At 33.5% G+C, this 17,868-nt stretch overlaps 1 protein-coding gene across 1 annotated transcript in view; it reads left to right on the plus strand.

Annotated features, from left to right (window-relative positions):
• Positions 1 to 731: 731 nt before the first annotated feature.
• LOC128986413 (potassium voltage-gated channel subfamily H member 8) overlaps positions 732 to 17,868 on the plus strand; it is a 348,552-nt gene continuing 331,415 nt past the window's right edge. Inside the window, exon 1 of the mRNA XM_054406776.1 lies at positions 732 to 776. The gene's annotated coding sequence lies outside the window, so the exon portion shown is untranslated. The remainder of the gene's footprint in view (positions 777 to 17,868) is intronic.

Genomic DNA, 17,868 nt, shown 5'->3' on the forward strand with positions numbered 1-17,868 from the left:
CTTGTTCTTTTCCACGATGCACGACTCTGCAGCCACCTGTGATATAAGCCGATGATAAAGTGGAGAAATGTTGTATGTTACATGGTCCACGATATACGACTCTGCAGCCACCTGAGGTATCAGCCGATGATAAGGTGGACGACATGTTGTATGGTACATGGTCCACGATGCACCACTCTGCAGCCACCTGTGGTATCAGCCGATGATAAGGTGGAGGACATGTTGTATGGTACATGGTCCACGATGCACGACTCTGCAGCCACCTGTGGTATCAGCTGATGATAAGGCGGAGGACATGTTGTATCAAGGCCACACTAAAAAAACAGGCCGTAATGCTCGCCAAGCATGACGTCACGATAGAAGACGGCTATGACGTATAAGTACTTATTTATTTATTTTCCAATGAAAGATTAAAACAAGCAGCTGATCACAAACGGCAAAATTACGTCATTGCCGTCTTCTATCGTGACGTCATGCTGGACGAGCATTACGGCCTGTTTTTTTAGTGTGGCCTTGGTTGTATGGTACATGGTCCACGCTGCACAACTCTGCAGCCACCTGTGGTATCAGCCGATGATAAGATTGCGCCTGCGCCCCCTAGGCCCGGGCCTCCCCCGGCATATCCGATCCGTGTCTCAGTGCCGCTGTGTCAAGCGCTGCGAAACCACGCTGTTCCGCGGTCTAAATATTGTCACTGTGCTGTTCTGTGCTGTGCTGTGCTGTGACATGTGTGACTAACCAAATCACAAACACCTGTTTAATTTCCCTAATATAAGGTAATTATTATATTCTTTTATAAGTATTGTTAATAATAATTAATCTACATTTTTAGAAGTAACGTAATTTTCGGTATAATTTCCAACCCTTCATAAGATAACTTTTTGTTCGAGTATTTTGTTGGACAATTTTAAAAGTTAGAGTGTAATTTTCAAAAAGGAAAATGTACCAACTTTTATAATATAGCGCACATAAAATTAACAATTAAAGCGTGTTACAATATAGACCATCCCATTAGATTTTCGTTGAATTAACACTAATTTACTTGCAGTTAAAACGTTACATAAATGCTTCTTGCAACTAAATTAATTACATACTTTTTCAGCTGTAATAAATTAATATATGATAGTTTAAATAAAAATATATACCATTTACAACCAAAGTATAAGTACTGTAGCTTTAAAATATCAAAATTTATTTATAAATAAATAAGTAGTGCGTTTTCCCCATCAATTGACTTGTGACAGCTCTTAACTGGCAAGAATGCTCAGGTGTAAGCGTGAGTAAAAAAATGAGTTGTTTGAAAACAAAGAGTTTTAACTTAGAGTCAAGAAACCCTCCTATTATACAAATCAGTCAACATCTTAGGAACGCGAAGTTACACGTGAAAAAACAAATTATGAATACAGGTAACAAATGAGAACAAACAGGCCACTTCATTAATGTATTTTACTTAATGTAAAGCATTCAATTTACTCTATCACTTTTGTCAAAATTCTTAACACTCTTAATTTCTACCCTTAATTTCAAAACAGTAATGTAATATTTTACGAAATTTTAAGCAAGCCTCGTTTTGATGCTAAATAGTAAACATAATGTATTAGTTTTTGAAGTTAGCTGAATAATTTACTATAAATTACTTCAAGTGATTTATACCAACCCCCGAATACCTGTTATGTTATTAGCCTAACCCCATCTATTTAGGAGGTCTGACTTCTCAGAGTTGGACGCTTCAACGGCCTTGACAGTGTTTCAATTCAATGGCAGTAAGCATAGTACCCTTACATGTACGCAGTTGTTACATGTTACGCAGTAAGCATAGTACCCTTACAGATTTAGTCAAATAGCTCTATTATTCATTAAAGTGAAAATATTTAGTTCAACATGATGTATGGCTTGTGGTAAAAAAATGTAACACATTCCTGCAATTTTACTGCAACTGCAATTTTACTTCAATTTTATATCCAAATTATTAATATAAAACTCTCCATGAGACTTCAGACTTTTTTGCTGTATAGTCAGTTTAACTAGTTGAATATTCACTTTTTGGCTTAGGCAGTAGTCAAAAATTCAAACTTCAGTTGTTTAAAGCTTGCAATGCAGCATCATCTGAGCTTGCAACAAGTCGAAAACATCAAAGTTTTCACACACAAAACTGTACACCACACGAGACATTTAAACACGAAACAACACGATAGTGCTCCGGTTTTGTGTGTAAAAACGTTGATGTTGATGATGTTACATTGCAACGAAACATGTCAGCTTTAAATAATTGAAGTTAGACGCAATTTTGGACTACTGACGGTAAGCCTATAAAGTCATATATACATAGCCAAGGGGATATCAAAATGAATATTAAGAATATTTAACTTATTGATGAAATAAAATAAAATTTATAAATGCCATTATTCCGCAGACAGAATTATGCTGACATGATATCATTATCTGTACAATTTGACCTTTAAAATATGAATTCGTTTTATCAACTAAAACTATTTTTTTTACTTTTCCTCTTTTTATTGACGGCGGGATTGATTAGTATCCGGGGTTTTCATTAAACATAATTAATTAATACAACATCCATCACCCTTCTAATTGGTCTAATATCAATGCAAGCTATGTGTTTGACATAAACAGGACAAATAGTCACATGAAATGGTATTACAAAGTCGAAGAACCATCATAAAGTAGTACTGTACTAGCTAAAAATAAGATTTTTTTAAATTTGTCGAGCAACACTGTTGAGTAAGATTAAAAGTATCATTAATTATACACTTAATTTAGTAAGCAATGGAGGTCATTTTTACTGTTTTAAATATTTCGTGTTTTAGCCATTAGGCCTACAATACGTTACATCGTCTATAGAAAGGAAATCGCTACCCTAACCTAATATAACCTGTCCCAGCCTGCATATACAGTCTGCAAGGAAAACAAAACTAACTGAATTTGAATGCAATATTTTGTGTCATATTGAGATAATATTATAAATTAGGTTTGGACCAAAACCAAAACACACAAGAAATATTCTATGTTATACTTGAAATGTATTTGAAATAATTCTACATAGCAAAATTTTATATCTTGTCAGAGAGGATTTTCACATTATTTGTTTAACAGACCTACAAGTCAGTCCACCTTATTTTGTTTTTAAACTTAACCCAACCCTTTGTAAATTTATTTCAAACGGCGCCACCGACAGATAAGCCTAAATTCGCAGACAGTTACATAGTTACTCTCACCGGAACACAACTTTGATCGTTCTGGGAAGGATGAGTAGTTTATGATTAGGGAAGTGCCAAGTATTCTGACGTCAGTAAAAATTATTTATAAGGTGAGTAGAAAGGCAGCAAATGACCTTGTCCTGGCAGCGCGCCCACCCCCGCACCTGACTGTACCTAGGCTGATCTAGAGGGAAGTGACTGTACTTGAGTGATAACGCGTATCAGCTGATGCGAGAAGATTCGTCTTGTTGTTTTGCAGAGGGAAATTGACAGACTTGAGTGGAACAAAGTATACGCGCCACAATATAAAGTTAGCACACCGTACCCTACTACCCCTATTCATTCAAGTTTGTGTACAGCTTATTACAATTAACATTACAAACCATTTTGAATTTTATGTCAACAAACGTAACATATCTACATCCAATAATTTAGTTTTATAAAATCACATTAAGGGAAGGTTCCTTATTGAGCTAACTTATAGTTACTTTGTTAATAATTGTATAAGTGATATTTGCTTATATTAGCGAGCCATAAAGTAATGCCATTGGTGTCACACTGAGAAGTGTTTGAGATGAATTGACAAATGTCACTTCAAGCTACATTTATATTTTATTGTTCAATCAAACTCAGATTTTTTTACTTTTAGGTCATAGTCTTACGTTTTGGTAGAGTTATTAATTCAGGTTAGGCCTATAGGAGCAAAAAGATTAAATGCCTACTGTATTTGCATACCACACAAAATTAGGATCAAATGTTTCTCATTAATAATAACAAAACTAACAATAATTACTATACAAACGTTCACAGTAGCAGGAAACCAGACCAGCGAGTCAACACAAACCGTAATGCATATCATATCGTGCACACACTCACTGACTGGGAAACCAACCATCCAAATAAAATCGTGGTTTAGTTCCTAGAAGAGTACTGTGTATGTAGTAGGTTTTAGCTTGCACTAAGGAATGCATTATTTAATTTACCAGCTCAATTAAATACAGAATTTAATTTATTCATAAACAGTATTTAATTAATAAATACGTTTTCAACAGTCCTTGTAAAAAGGAAAGGGAGCAAAGTAAGTTTAATTTAGATCCGCTTCTATTTGAAATATTACACACTACTTAGAAAACGCTCTTGAGAAGTAAGATACTTAGGGAAACGAAATCAATGGATGATACAATGCTGGGGATCTGTAAACACTTACTTTTCTGGGATGAGCATTTGTGTTTTTTAATTAGTACCAACTGTCTTTGTCAAGAGTTGATTCATAAATCCTTAAAGTGTTAACTTAATCTTTCACAGTAAAAAAGGGTTAGGGGTAAGTAGGACTGTTATTAAATTTTATGTAGTCAAACACTATTAAATATATACTCTTTTAAAGTGTAAAACTTTTCAGTACATATTTTATATGCGGCTTATGACTTAAATAATTTTAACATATTTAGTCTGGATCACGTAATTTACTAATAAAAAGGTTAAATACCTGTAGTACTGTCAGTGATCCTGGAATTTAGGTCAGCGACCCAGGTTTCGAACCTAAAGGTTCATTTTCAAGCAGGTACCATAGTTAAAACACATAATCACATTAAATAATTTAATTTACGTAAAAATTACTTTTTTTAAATTTAACTAATGAAATTTGAAAATTAAAATTTTAGATGACGTATAAAAGTATTCATAATGAATATTTTTATCGTTAATATTTGTATACAAACAACAATATGCTTAAAAATATATATACTTAAATAATTTTATTTCAAATTCAGAAATCCGTAACAACACATGCCTTAACTGATTCGATCGATGAATAAAGAGGGTGTAAATGGTTGGAAGCAAGTTATGAGGCATCAACAGGCCTGCCTTGAGACAATTAAAATCCTACCCTACCATGCATGTATTTCAGTATTTTATTTTACTTTTGAAAATGTTAATTAGTGTTACTAACACTTCTTCGTCATGGAGGAAGAAACATCGAAGTTATAGAATATTTCAAATAGTGTACAATCAAAAAATATCGGCATATTTTTTATGTTTTAAATTTTAAAAGAAGATAAATGCACATTCGTGTAATGCTGTAAACTATAAAATTTGTTTGGAACAAAAACTCTTTTTTATCGTATATTTTATCAGATTGTAATCGATAGAACTTTTATAATGGAAAAGGCTTTGAAGTTTAATCTTTTCAAAAAGAGAGAATAATTTTCAGCATTTGCCTCTAACGGATAAATAAATCGTGGTTATGAATACCATTTCTGAGAGGAGTGGGCTTAACATTCCGTTTAGAGAGGCTATTTTATAGCGGGGTTGAAAACAAATCGCATCCCAGGTTTGACACGACAGCCGCGGCCGCCATGCTACACGACCAATCCACCATATGATCTGTCACTGACCTTGTACCATGTGTTTTACATTGGCAAAAATATGTAACGTGACAATATACATTTTTTTACATACATTAGTTCCGTACTTGTGAGGAAATGTTCACTAGTTTGTAGGTTAGAATTTTCCTCCTCAAACTGTTTTCATTATTTAATTTGTATGATAACCATAATAAAATTATATATATTTTTGATAGATACGATTTAAGTTATATATATGAAATTTACTTAGCTCTGGTAAAAAATTAGCTCTAAATATAAATAATGTTTTACAGTACGAAAACTTAAATAAATCATTTGGATGAAGCCTAATGATATGAAATTAATTTTCTGTAGCTTAAATTGTGAAGTCAATAATGCATCAGCCCTAAAACACCTACCTTACAATGCTACAGAATAAAACCGCTAGTTATAGTCACAGTATGTACTGTGATTTTACTATTAATGATGTAAAATGAAATCAAACAGAGCAATGAGTCACTCACGTTCTTCATTGTGTCAATGCATTTTAATACGTTAACGTACAGTATATTGTTCTCAGACAGGGATATCACCAGCGAATTGTAATTTATTATATTTAAAAGTTAGATTAAAGCGTTATATCCATGTGGTTGTTGTGATGACGAGATAAAAGGTTTTGAAATCCAATATTGTTTTCAACTTAAGTTACGAGAAGTCAAATTAAAATCTTCAAGAAATTTTGATTTTTTTATAACACATTTCAAAACCTAGAATGCCTAGCTTAAAAAAAATGTGCTCCAACTTCAAAGACTGTACTAGTTTTATTACTAATCTATAAACCCTTATCTGTTATTACTGTATTGAGACAGAAGAAGTAGTAACAAAACGTATTTTATCTTGACAAATAATTATAAAGTGCCGTTTCTAAAATACATTCAAGTTGGTTTTCATTTAATAAAAAAATCTTTTTTATAGGTGGTGGCTCACCTATGCGACTGATCCTAAAATAAACCTTTGAAATAACTAACTGTTTTAAGTTCATCCTTAAAGAAATGGAGCTAACTGTTATGAAATCATGTCCTATAAGCACTACCAATAAATACACACAAATGTCGGTTGACAAATATACAACAGGTTTAGAACTTCCAAACGTGGCACGGTTCCAACAAAACACTAGTCCATAACTTCCAGCACGCGTGTAAGATTCCTGTTGTTCACTGCCTCCCGTGGTTGTTCATAATTAATACACCATTGTTGTGTCTCCCCCTCCCGTAGTGCTAGGTGTTTTAATTTACACGAATACACTTATATGAACGAGTAGTAATACATTTTTTGTTATTTTTTTTCTCTTGTATCCAAGTGTGTTTTACAATTATAATTCATCATATGTTTGTAACGTATTTATAATCTGAATTTTTTAATATCAGTACTGTTTTTAAAAGTTTGGAATTATGGCCATAGTAAAATCTTAAAGAGCAACATGAAGCTAGTGAATTACGGTAATGTAACTTTTACAACATTAATTCCGTCCTTTATATACATGTAAACACAACACCCTGTTTACTGTGCAGCGGATATGAACTGATTTAAATATTACTAATTGTAACCAAACAAACTGAGATGACATTTTTTGACAAATTAAATGTATGGATTTAAAAGACCACTTTATTGCAAGCTTAGCAACACAAACCTCACAATTGGGTCCAGAGAGAACAGATTTAAACCATCTCAGTCACACTAATCCAATGTTTGACAAACTTGTTTTGAATTTGGCATCACCAAAATATATGACCACTAAAATCCCATATTTGTTATTTAGTAAACCAATGGGCGTTCTTTTACTTTTCCAGAACATTTATTTAGCAGTTTATTTAATGATACCCACACTCCGAAAATCTGTGTAAAAACTGTACGTAATTCAAGGTTATTTTCCGAGCGAATATTCATTGTTTTTTGTCAAAGAGATGATAGCACAATTCGATACCATTGAGGAAAGTTTACCCATTATAATAATATTATTTTGAATCTTCGTTGTATTTATGGCAATTTATTTAATCTATCATACCATATTTAGATTTCAGAAAAGACTAAAACACAGAATACCATTAGAATAATATATATTTTATTCCAAAATATTTGAATGAATACTTTTCATACTATCAGTTCTTTAGACGTAATTATATTTAATTGTAAGCTAGCTAGGGGGAATTAAAATTACATCGTACCAGACATATTATGATTATGTTGGATGCACTATAAGATTAAAACACCACAAACATTGTGGGTAGTTGGAATACACTGGCCATCGATCAATCCGTGGAGATGCACAAAATAACACATTTCCCTTGGAGCCGTCACTTGCAGCGGTGCAGCACTCTGTGTTGCGTCCCATGGATTGACATGCTTTTGATGTTGCTGGTCATACGTCACACCTAGCCGTGTGTTTCTCTAAGCTGAACAATGAGCTGCTAGGGTTAGACTATTGCAGTATAAACTCGCATCTTAAAAAGTTCAAAGAACTAAATCATTGGTTTTTTAGCTGACCAATCCTTTTGCTCTTGTCTACGCCGGTGGCAATTTTCAGGGGAGAAGAGCTTGCTAGAAATCGAACATGACCTTCCCGCACCGAAGTCTGAGACGCTAACTAGAACCACTAGGCCACCAACGTACCCTCTGACAATTAAACTTATATTGGGGAAATTGAATTAAAAAGTCAAACATAACGTCAAAAAAATACAATGACCTAAGAGTACGTATTTCGTAAAGCAACCAAGAGCATGGTAAACAGGCCTGGCAAGCACCACTCACATAATTACTTGGATAATGATACTGCAGGTTACAAACATCGAGAAACGATAAAATTTGTTTTCTAGGGATAATATTTTTATCATTTACCCTTATGGGTAAACTCCGTATAGAATATTATGTAGAATATTGTGATATATTGTGTAGAACACGACAGATCAATTTAAACCTTATCAGGTGACGTTTCTTACGTTTTACACGCGGTTTTAAGCTCGTATACATCAGTACAATATACTATTTGCATAAGCTTTGCTCTCAATAATAATATTTCATTGTTTATTTATTGATATAATATGTAATTTTGTCTCAATTAATACGTGTGAAAATTTCTAAGACATTTATGGGAACTGTAATAATTGTTGCGTATATTTATAAATTACACCAATTATAACACTATTGTATTTTGTAAAGTATTATCTCAAGAGTGGGCAATACAGTTTTATACCAACATCATTATTTCAAACCACCGTGTCACCATTTTGATAACATTTCCAATAGGGATACAGTAAAAAAAAACCTTTGGTAGGTCAGGATTTTATAGAACAGAAACATTATCAGTATTTCCAACAGCTTGCCTTTATGGATGCCAATGGTGTAAGGTTTTTGGAAATGAAGCCAACCATTAAGATCTGCATTTGAATCAGAATCAGTTACATGACGTAAGGCTCATAACATTTCTTCTTATATTATTATTCTTATTATTATTATTAATAATTCTTATTATTATTAGGCCTACCTTTTTAGATACTTACACCCAATTAAAATACCAAATCTTTTATATTGGCTTTGATTTAGTTCATGTCCTAGCTCTAAGAGTAGTAATATTTTCGACATATATTTAATATTTATTTTTAATAATCTTATACTTACACTCATTCTTCTGTTTGTTAAGTTCTATAGAAATTTCCTACACGTACATATTTTATATATAAGTATTTTAAAGAAAATTCTTGCACATATTAAAAATAAAAACAAGATAAATCTCTACAGTTCTTTTGTAATACTGTAAAACAGTGCAATGGTTTATTGTTAATGTTAATGTGTTTTATCTATGATATTAGGCTTATACGTTATGCTTGTATACTGCATCGTCAGCAACTGGATTAAGTAATTACAATACTCATACTAATATAATTTTATACTAATTGATTTCCTTACCATAAAATAAGAGTTGAATTAGTTATCTCGGTATCAATGACAATTTTATTGAATTACCATCACTTGTACTTTATCAATCATATCTGTAGTTTGGATTAGTTTTAAGCCTAATGTTTAGAATCTATTCCAGTGACAGAAGTGGAAGTTGAAGTTGAATAAGTAAAGACAAAATAAAAATAAACTCAAAACAATTGAAAACGAAGAGATTTCAGCAACGAAATGAATTCTGTTCCTACTCGTTATCTTTGCCTGTTGACGTGATAATTGACAGTCAGCCAATAATTGTTTTAAATAGACTCAAATATTTGTTTATACAAGAACTTAAATTAGTTTACATTGAAAATAAATAAAACAAACCTGCCATGCAACTCAAAATATGCAATGGACTTAAAATACTCGTAGTACGTAATATTATTTATTTGCCATAAGAAATGTGTTTTAATTCAAATTTAACTTCAGTATGAGAATTAATTTATTCATCACTGAATAGTTTATGGTCCTAGAATGGCGTTTATGTTGAGTTTAGTTAAATTTTATTGATGTTAAATTTAAATTTAAAGTTAAGTTAAAAAATTTAAAGTTAATTTAAAAGTTAAGTTAATTTTTTTTTAAATTTATGAGTTATTTAATACATATTCTTGTTTTTCATGCAATTACCAATTGTGGTTTAATCGGTTTCTGCTAAAAGAGATACATACGAGTGTATATGGGAAAATGGTTAAACAGGCCTTATTCCTTATGTAGGGCTTGATTTGTATATGTAACTAAATCATTTAAAACGTTAGAGATTCAACCCGATAACCCGATTAAACAATGTTTGGTAATTGATACTTTGTTTATAAATTGAATTTAGGAAAGTATCGTTAAATTATGAGTCCTTTGTTATGTTTCTAAAACATAGAACAGGTTTTTGAACCATTTTAGTAGGATGAAATGAAAATAGTTAAATTAAAATAATGTTATAGCCAGCCCATGCTTCGCTTTGTTCACACATTGTCCTATATATCTGCTTAGAGACCTGGCTCTGTTATTTTAACATCAGTCATCTCTCTTCTGAAACACCCATGTAAGCATGCAAAAATAATTTTGTCCACAAACAAATTTTACTATGTATAAAAAGCCTGCAATACCGCTGGACAAAAGAAAGTGTATAGATGATGTATAGATGAAAAGAATGTATAGATAGATGAGCGTAGCGAACAAACTTCAACCAGGACGTGATTGAGCCATGCGAACGAGATAATCTTGAAAATTAAGAAGTTAAACGGGGCAAAGCCCGCGGGTTACAGCTAGTAAGTTATAATTTTCCAAAAAGTTTAAATATATAAATATAAACAAACAAAATGCTAAACAAAACACCACACTTTTGTCTATCTTTACATTAGGTTCGATTACAATATAATCATTTATTCAGTGGCTGTTCATTTTACAATATGAAACCATAATCAAAATGCTGTGTGCAATGACCTGAAAATGCCGAGTATTATTGAGGAAAAGCAATAATGAAATGTCTTGGAGGATAACTCCAATCGGATGGATACCCACTTAATCTTTCGAAACAGTACTTTCTGAACATAAATTTATAAAACTATTTTTTATTGAGTTTTGATACACTAAGTAATAAAATAATGACAATTCCTAATAAATAGCTATCTGAATTAGATTAATTCCGTTCATCATTAGCTTTATCCGTAAACCCGGACTGATGTCATATGATCAATCAAACCAGTAAAGAAGAACACATTTCAGGTTGGTTCGGTTTATTTTCAATTCAAAAGGATATCCATACAGTAATAATTGGAATTGCGTACAAGATTAAAGATAATTATGTTGTATCTTATATTTTGTAACGTGTTATACACGATTTTTAAAATTTAATTTAAAGGCTCTGTATTTAACAGTGTTATTGAATGAACACAAACAAATTAAATGGTTAGTAAAACGTGAATAAAAAATTGGAAAATAAAAAAATTAAATAAGAAATGGGGTTGAATTTATTTCATCAACAATATAAAACCCTTATCGTAGTTAGTTGTACTGGATTCAGCTGTTGAATTGTACCATCACTCATCTCAGGCCTTAGTTAGCTTGTTGAGTAACAGGTGCACTAAATGTCCCTTGGACATTTCGTCAAGGAATCTCAATGGGTATGATTTTCTAACTACTAATTACACATTTAGCTTTTCTATGATTTACATTTACGTTTAAGTTAATTCTACAGTATAGGATGAACAATTCCTATATGTATATCGTGATTAAAATATACTATGTGCGCGTAGCTTTAAGCAAACAAATTCTAGAAAACACCAACGGAAACATCAGTTTTGCTACTAAGCTGAGGCTACCGTATGAGGCTTATATTTTAATGAAATAAATTTCTAGATTACAGAACTTGATTACCCATTACAACCAACAAAACCTGATAAACTTTTTAACTGCTCCTCCCTCTATTTTAAACTACCTCAGCAAATATTCCTATCATTTTTGTCACAACATAGTATAGCAATTTCTATGGTTTCCATGATAAAAGCTAGCCAAACACACAGTTAACCTTTTCACACAACAAAGAAACATGGGTGGAGGATCTGGTGAAGACATAACAAAAAAAATTGTTGTTGGGATCTTAACCAAACATGTGTGTGTTTCTCGGGGCCTTAAAAATCAGTACCAATAGGGCATAATATTATTTGTATTAAGATGTATAGCAATCTTATTAACTGAAATGAAGAACATGCTGGGTCATGCTGGGTGTTGGGTAAATAATGTCTTCTTATTTTGTTTAACAATTCGAACGTGGAATCCCATTAGTTTGAATGTTTACTACTATGCAACTATATGCATTTAATGACGCGAAAATAAGTGATGTTTGACTAAATAAGCATATGCGATAATAGATCAGTGAACGAATCTATGTATCGTGTATAGCGGAGTCGGAGATTAGTTTTCCACTTGTCTGTGCGTTCGAGTCTAAAACTCAAGAACCGTTACAAAAATGCGTTCAAATTTTGCACAAACAATTATGACACCAGTGGAAAGATACCATCAAAATTCTAGACGATTTCACTCAGTAGTAATTGAAAACCAACAATTTTGTGTTTTGAATTAGACCAAGAGATCGACTTTTCCTTAAAATCTCTTATTCATGGAGTAAACAGTTTGAAATCTATGGAATGTATGACATAATTTTACAACTTCCAGAATAAAAAATTGAAACGAAGTTGAACTTTTAAAATATTAATTATATACAGTTTATGTACAGTATTAAAACTTACCTCACACGCAGCTGTTAACATTTTCCAATTTAATCCTAACGTTAGTATATTTTAAACTAAAATGCTATGGAAAGGGAGGGAACAGGTCCACGTCGTAGGAAGTGGTGAAGGCAAGCAGTGAGGAGTGTTGGAACCCACTGTGACAGTTAAATAATTGCATCTGTAATACTAAAATGCTATGGGAAGGGAGGGAAACAGGTCACCGTCGAAGGAGGTGGTGAAGGAAATGGTTAAGGCGAGCAGTGCGGAGTGTGGGAACCGTGTGTGGCAATACATTTAAATACATTAGTTAGATAGACATATATTGGATTTTTAAAATTTTTTCAGGTGATATTATACTATCATAGGTATATTGTTTGTCTGTATTATAATATATCTTTTTTTTACTATAGGTAAGATTCACTTACTTTTGCCTGAAGGTGTCAGATGTTAACATATGCTGTACATGTTTCGAGCTACTTACAGCTCATCTTCAGCAGCATTCTTGAATTTAAAAAATCACATCAAACGATGTTTGTCGACTATTTACAGTTTATATATACACACACGAAACACACGGAAATATATACAAAGAACATACACGCGTTTTGCAGTTGTAGGTACCGTAAACATGTTTGCGTACGCACGGTTAAATGAAGATAACCTCGACCGGGCGACATTTGTAGGCCTACTGAGGAACTGAACTTGAACACGGGAGAGTGACGTCACGGTATCAGCTGACTGGCGGTTCTTATTTCCAGTTTTGTTATCTACATCACAGAACAGCTGATAGGTGATTTTGTCTGAATATTCCTCTCTTTTATTTAACAGTACCTGGGGACCGAGCTTTGCTCGGGAAAAATTATTAGTTTACTCTGAAAAGTATTGCAGATACATTAATCCACTCCCAATCTCCACACTGCTCACCTTCACTACTTACTTCACCACTCCCTACGTCGTGGACCTGTTTTCCCTCCTTCCCTATACCATTTTAGAATTGCAGATACATAAACGCCACAGTCAGTTCCCACACTCTGCACTGCTAGCATTACTACTTCCTTCACCACTTCCTACGTCGCGGACCTGTTTCTCTCCCTTCCAATGGCATTTTAGGATTGCAGATTAACTAATCTAATCGTCATTAACAGTTCCAACACTCCGGGCTGCTTGCCTTCACTACTTCCTTCACCTCTTCCTACGTCACAGACCTGTTTCCCTCCATTCCCATAGCATTTTAGGATTGTAGATACCTTAATCTAATCGTCATAAACATTTCCCACACTCCGGACTGCTCACCTTTACTACTTCCTTCACCACTTCCTATGTCGCAGACCTCTTTCCATCCCTTCCCATAGTATTTTAGGATTGTAGATTCCTTAATCTAATCGTCATAAACAGTTTCCACACTCCAGACTGCTTGCCTTTACTACTTCCTTCACCACTTCCTACGTCGCGGACCTGATTCCCTCCCTTCCCACAGCATTTTAGGATTGTAGATAACTTGATCTAATCGTTATTAACAGTTCCCACACTCCTGACTGCTCACCTTTACTACTTCCTTCACCACTTCCTACGTCGTGAACCTGTTTCCCTCCCTTCCCATAGCATTTTAGGATTGCAGATTCCTTAATGTAATTGTCATAAACAGTTTTCACACTCCAGACTGCTCGCCTTTACTACTTCCTTCACCACTTCCTACGTCGCGGACCTGTTTCCCTCCATTCCCATAGCATTTTAGGATTGTAGATTCCTTAATCTAATCGTCATAAACAGTTTCCACACTCCAGACTGCTCGCCTTTACTACTTCCTTCACCACTTCCTACGTCGCGGACCTAATTCCCTCCCTTCCCATAGCATTTTAGGATTGTAGATAACTTGATCTAATCGTTATTAACAATTCCCACACTCCGGACTGCTCACCCTTACTACTTCCTTCACCACTCCCTATGTCGTAGACCTGTTTGCCCTCCTTCCTTATACTATTTTAGAATTGCAGATACATAAATGCCGCAGACGGTTCCCACACTCTGCACTGCTAGCCTTACAACTTCCTTCCTCATTTCCTACGTCATGGACCTGTTTTCCTCCCTTCCCATTACATTTTAGGATTGCAGATTACCTTAAAAACAGTTCCCACACTCCAGACTGCTCGCCTTTACTACTTCCTTCACCACTTCCTATGTCGTGGACCTATTTCCTCCCTTTCCATAGCATTTAAGGATTGCAGATACCGTAATCCAATCGTCATAAACAAATCCCACACTCCACACTGCTACCCTTGACTATAGAATCGAGTAATCTTCAGTATAATCTTTGCTCAATAGTAACAACTGATGTTTTTCCTTTTGTACTGTATTTTGTTTTTCTAGTATACTGTGGATAGACAAATTACAAGTCTTTTGTTTACTTTTTCCTTGTTATTTAATTCAGCCAACATGGTTACCTAGCAACCCATAAGACTAATGTTAAAAAAATGTGATTTTCAGTTTCATTTTTCTATGTAATTAGATTTTTGTTGGCAGTTCTATTTGCAGTAAACTCGTTTTTAGGCCAGAAATAAACTATATACAACATTTGAAGAAAATCGTCGGAGCCGTTTTCGAGATCTTGGTGCAAGCATACATACATACATACATACATACATACATACAAGCAAACTTTGCTCGTATTAGAGTATAGGATAGTTTCATTGCCGTGTCCTCTCATATGTTGGAAAATAAATAATTCCTCCCATACTTTTGCTTTGTTTTTTTGGCCACAACTTTTTAAAACACTTAATGATTTTTCAAAATCAATTTTGTGATCCTTATTACTCTGAAGATGTTGAGCAACAATCGACGTTGGATTAACTTGCTTGGTGGCATTGTGTTCCTTGAACCTTTTATAAAATGACCTATTGGTGTATCCAACATATTTTTTGTCACATTTGTCGCCATTGTTGCATTGAATCAGATATACCCCTTTATCCTGTTTTTTATCTATTGATTGTTTCTGCCCTTGTATAGGTTTTCTGTTGAGTTTGTAACCAGGCTGGAAACCATTATTTTTAAAAATATTGCCGATTGTTTCAGAAAATTTGTTTACATAACAGAAAGGGATATATTTTTTATTTATGGAATGATCTTGTGGTTTATGTAGATTGTGCTTTGCTTTCCTAATTAAATTGTCAATTAATTGAATATCGTAGCCATTATTGAAAGCAATTTGTTTGATTATATTCTTTTCTTTTTCGAATTCACGGGAACAAAGGTTATATGTGAGAAGTCGGTAGACCATAGATCGGAATGCTGATAACTTATACTGATATGGATGATTGGAGTTTTTAGGTATCACTAGGTCAGTTTGTGTTGGTTTTCTGTAGATGCCAAATTCATAGTTACTATTGTTTACTTTGGTTATTTTGACATCTAGGAAGTTTAAATAGTTGTTGTCTTCCAATTCCATTTTAAATTTGATGGAGTTATGAATATTGTTCAGATACTTTAAGAATACATTTGCCTGTCGTTTAGTTCCTTTAAACACAATAAACGAATCATCAACATACCTCCTGTAGAATAGAATTTTACGGTGGTGGGGGTTAGTTGGCGTTAAAATGTTATTTTTCTCAAACTGTTGTAAATAGATTTCAGCTAGGAGAGCCGACAAGGGGCCACCCATAGGCAGTCCTTTGGGGTTGCAGTATGTTTTACCGTTCCATTCGAAATAATTCTGTTTGGTTATTTCTTCTACCATTGTCTTAATGTCCTGTATTTCATGCTCAGAGAATTGTTCAGACTGTTGTAATTTTATAACTAATGCGTCAATAGCTTCGTTGGGAGGTATGTTTACGTACATATTATCAACATCAATTGATAATAAGATACTGTTTGGGTCATGTTTGTTTGGTTTTAATGATTCAATAAATTCTATGGAGTTTTGACAAGTGTTATCGGAAGTCATATTCGGAAGTTTCTATTCTATAGAGTGGTGGAAGTGGTCGGTTATCGGAAGTTTCTATTCTACAGGAGGTATGTTGATGATTCGTTTATTGTGTTTAAAGGAACTAAACGACAGGCAAATGTATTCTTAAAGTATCTGAACAATATTCATAACTCCATCAAATTTAAAATGGAATTGGAAGACAGCGACTATTTAAACTTCCTAGATGTCAAAATAACCAAAGTAAACAATAGTAACTATGAATTTGGCATCTACAGAAAACCAACACAAACTGACCTAGTGATACCTAAAAACTCCAATCATCCATATCAGTATAAGTTATCAGCATTCCGATCTATGGTCTACCGACTTCTCACATATAACCTTTGTTCCCGTGAATTCGAAAAAGAAAAGAATATAATCAAACAAATTGCTTTCAATAATGGCTACGATATTCAATTAATTGACAATTTAATTAGGAAAGCAAAGCACAATCTACATAAACCACAAGATCATTCCATAAATAAAAAATATATCCCTTTCTGTTATGTAAACAAATTTTCTGAAACAATCGGCAATATTTTTAAAAATAATGGTTTCCAGCCTGGTTACAAACTCAACAGAAAACCTATACAAGGGCAGAAACAATCAATAGATAAAAAACAGGATAAAGGGGTATATCTGATTCAATGCAACAATGGCGACAAATGTGACAAAAAATATGTTGGATACACCAATAGGTCATTTTATCAAAGGTTCAAGGAACACAATGCCACCAAGCAAGTTAATCCAACGTCGATTGTTGCTCAACATCTTCAGAGTAATAAGGATCACAAAATTGATTTTGAAAAATCATTAAGTGTTTTAAAAAGTTGTGGCCAAAAAAACAAAGCAAAAGTATGGGAGGAATTATTTATTTTCCAACATATGAGAGGACACGGCAATGAAACTATGTTAAATAAAAGAGAGGAATATTCAGACAAAATCACCTATCAGCTGTTCTGTGATGTAGATAACAAAACTGGAAATAAGAACCGCCAGTCAGCTGATACCGTGACGTCACTCTCCCGTGTTCAAGTTCAAGTTCCTCAGTAGGCCTACAAATGTCGCCCGGTCGAGGTTATCTTCATTTAACCGTGCGTACGCAAACATGTTTACGGTACCTACAACTGCAA

Source organism: Macrosteles quadrilineatus, unplaced genomic scaffold (genome assembly GCF_028750875.1).
Source record: "Macrosteles quadrilineatus isolate MER2022 unplaced genomic scaffold, UCM_ALF_1.0 Scaffold_2__2_contigs__length_208266976, whole genome shotgun sequence".
In the NCBI taxonomy this organism is placed as follows: domain Eukaryota; kingdom Metazoa; phylum Arthropoda; class Insecta; order Hemiptera; family Cicadellidae; genus Macrosteles; species Macrosteles quadrilineatus.